Source organism: Triticum aestivum, chromosome 2B (assembly GCF_018294505.1).
Source record: "Triticum aestivum cultivar Chinese Spring chromosome 2B, IWGSC CS RefSeq v2.1, whole genome shotgun sequence".
Lineage (NCBI taxonomy): Eukaryota > Viridiplantae > Streptophyta > Magnoliopsida > Poales > Poaceae > Triticum > Triticum aestivum.
In genome coordinates, this window is record NC_057798.1 from 768,302,681 (window position 1) to 768,306,828 (window position 4,148).

Sequence of the window (4,148 nt, forward strand, 5' to 3'; positions counted from 1 at the left end):
GAGTACGTCGGTGGAGCAACAGGGTGCCCACGAGCAGGGGGGCGCGCCCAGGGGGAGGGGCACCCTCCACCCTCGTGACCGCCTCTGGCACTTCTTGGAGTAGGGTCCAAGTCTCCTGGATCACGTTCGGTGAGGAAATCACGTTCACGAAGGTTTTATTCCGTTTGGACTCCGTTTGATATTCTATTTCTTTGAAATACTGAAATAGGCAAAAAACAACAATTCTGGGTTGGGCCTCCGATTAATAGGTTAGTCCCAAAAATAATATGAAAGTGGAAAATAAAGCCCAATATAGTCCAAAACAGTAGACAAAGTAGCATGGAGTAATCAAAAATTATAGATACGTTGGAGACGTATCAAGCATCCCCAAGCTTAATTCCTGCTCGTCCTCGAGTAGGTAAATGATAAAAAAGAATTTTTGATGCGGAGTGATACTTTGGCATAATTTCAATGTAAATCTTCTTAATTGTGACATGAATATTCAGATCCGAAAGATTCAACACAAAAGTTCGTATTAACATAAAATTAATAATACTTCAAGCATACTAATCAAAGCAATCATGTCTTCTCAAAATAGCATGGTTAAAGAAAGTTATCCCTACAAAATCATATAGTCTGGCTATGCTCTATCTTCATCACACAAAGTATTTAATCATGCACAACCCCGATGACGAGCCAAGTAATTGTTTCATACTTTATAAATCTCAAACTTTTTCAACTTTCACGCAATACATGAGCGTGAGCCATGGACATAGCACTATAGGTGGATTAGAATGGTGGTTATGGAGAAGGCAAAAAAGGAGAAGATAGTCTCACATCAACTAGGCATATCAACGGGCTATGGAGATGCCCATTGATAGATATCAATGTGAGTGAGTAGGGATTGCCATGCAACGGATGCACTAGAGCTATAAGTATATGAAAGCTCAACAAAAGAAACTAAGTGGGTGTGCATCCAACTTGCTTGCTCACAAGACCTAGGGCACTTTTGAGGAAGCCCATCATTGTAATATACAAGCCAAGTTCTATAATGAAAAATTCCCACTAGTATATGAAAGTGATAACATATGAGACTCTCTATCATGAAGATCATGGTGCTATTTTAAAGCACAAGTGTGGAAAAAGGACAGTAGCATTGTCCCTTCTCTCTTTTTCCCTCATATTCTTTTTCTCTTTTTTTTCCTTTTTTTTCTTTTGGTGGGCTTCTTTGGCCTCTTTTTTTTATTTGGGCTTCTTTGGCCTCTTTTATTTTTCATAAAGTCCGGAGTCTCATCCCGACTTATGGGGGAATCATAGTTTCCATCATCCTTTCCTCACTGGGACAATGCTCTAATAATGATGATCATCACACTTTTATTTTTCTTACAACTCAACAATTACAACTCGATACTTAGAACAAGATATGACTCTATATGAATGCCTCCGGCGGTGTACCAGGATATGCAATGAATCAAGAGCGACATGTATGAAAATTATGAAGGTGGCCTTGCCACAAATACAATGTCAACTACATGTTCATGCAAAAAGCAATATGACAAAAGTAATGTGTTTCATATGAACGGAATGGTGGAAAGTTGCATGGCAATATATCTTGGAATGGCTATGGAAATGCCATGATAGGTAGGTATGGTGGCTGTTTTGGGGAAGGTATATGGTGGGTGTATGATACCAGTGAAAAGTGCGCGGTATTAGAGAGGCTAGCAATGGTGGAAGGGTGAGAGTGCGTATAATCCATGGACTCAACATTAATCAAAAGAACTCATGTACTTGTTGCAAAAATTTAGAAGTCATCAAAAACCAAAGCATTAAACACATACTCCTAGGGGGATAGATTGGTAGGAAAAGACCATCGCTCGTCCCCGACTGCCACTCATAAGGAAGACAATCAATAAATAAAATTGTGCTCCGACTTCATCACAAAGCGGTTCATCATACGTGCATGCTACGGGAATCACAAACTTCAACACAAGCATTCTTTAAATTCATGATCACCCCAACTAGCATTGCTTTGATATTATCAACTCCATATCTCAAAACAATTATCAAGCATCAAACTTATCTTAGTATTCAATTCACTCAGAAGAAAGTTTCACATATCTAGAATACCAAGTATATTAACATTAAGCAAATTACCATGCTATTAACGACTCTCAAAATAATCTAAGTGAAGCATGAGAGATCAATAGTTTCTTTAAAACAGATCCACCACCATGCTCTTAAAGATCTAAGTGAAGCACTAGAGCAAAAATTATTACGCTCAAAAGATATAAGTGAAGCACAATGAGTATTACAGCAAATTCTAAATCATGTATGACTCTCTCAAAAGGTGTGTACAGGAAGGATGATTGTGGCAAACTAACAAGCAAAGACACAAATATTAAAGACGCTCCAAGCAAAACACATATCATCTGGGGAATAAAAATATAGCTCCAAGTAAATTACCGATGGAAGTAGACGAAAGAGGGGATGCCTTCCGGGGCATTCCCAAGATTTGACTTTTTGGTGTCCTTGGATTATCTTGGGGGTGCCATGGGCATCCCCAAGCGTAGGCTCTTGCCACTCTTTGTTCCATAATCCATCAAAAGAATTCACCCAAAACTTGAAAACTTCACAACACAAAACTAAATAGAAATCTCGTGAGCTCCGTTAGTGAAAGAAAACAAGAGACTACTTCAAGGTACTGTAATGAACTAATTCTTTATTTATATTGGTGTTAAACCTACTGTATTCCAACTTCCTTATGGTTTATAAACTAATTTATTAGCCATAGATGCATTGAAATAAGCAAACAACACATGAAAAACAGAATCTGTCAAAAACAGAACAGTCTGTATCAATCTGTAACTAACGCAAACTTCTGGAACTCAAAAACTTCTACCAAAATAGGACGTACTGGAGAATTTTTGTATTTATCAGCAGCAAAAAGAATCAACGCAAAATCTCTTTTCTGTGATTTATTGATTTTTTTCTCGTGAGCGCAAAGTTTCTGTTTTTCAGCAGAATCAAATCAACAAATATCATAGCTTATCCCATAGGTTCTACTTGGCACAAACACTAATTAAAACATAAAACCACGTCTAAACAGAAAGTAGAAACAAAATTTAACACGAAACAGGAACAAAAACAAAGAACACAAAATAAAATTGGGTTGCCTCCCAACAAGCGCTATCGTTTAACGCCCCTAGCTAGGCATAAAAGCGAAGATAGATCTAAGTATTGTTGTCTTTGGTAGGCAATTCCTTAATGAGGCATCTACCTCCTTCAGAATTTTCTTTCTTTCTAATAATTGTCAAATTTTCAGGCAAAAGATCGAAAAATTCATTCATAGCAAAAGGTTCCTTAATGATAGTAAAAAGATTGGGATGAACACTTATAGATTTAAGATCCGTAGTTTCCTTACTAGATAATTCACCCTTATTCTTAGGAACATAAATTAGCTTAGTATTTTTAGTAGAAGAACTTGGAGTGTTTTGTATGGAAGAAAAAGTGGTTCCCAAGTTGGTAATGATACCCTCAAGTTTATCAATTCTTGTGGAATCTAAATTTATTTTCTCATTAACTATGGGTTCTTTTTCTTTAATATTCTTCAAAGTCATTCCTACCTTAGATCCATATTGGGTAATTTGATTGTGGATCTTTTTATCGAGATCTTCAATTGATTCAATGGTAGCAACTTTATTCTCAATAATTTCAAGTCTTTGCATCACATGCTCCAAAGTTAACGCAATTCCATTAATCAAAAGAGGTGGGGTGCCGAATAAATCTATTAAAGCATTAGAGGAATCAAAAGTATGGCTACCCAAGAAATTCCCTCCAGTAATGGTATCAAGAATATATCTATACCGAGGATTAGCACCAATGTAAAAATTACGAAGAAGAACTGAAGTAGATTGCTTCCTGGTAGATCTATTTTGAGCATTGCAAATTCTATACCAAGCGTCTTTGAGATTTTCTCCCTCCCTTTGTTTAAAATTTAGAACTTCATTCTCGGGAGATAATGGAGAAGGTAAGGAATTATACATGGCAACAAGCAAGCAAGCACACGGACAAACAGAAGGGCAAGCGAAGAAGGAAAAAGAGAAAGAGAGGAGGAGATTGGGAAAGAGAGGGCGAATAAAACGGCAAGGGTGAAGTGGGGGAGAGGAAAA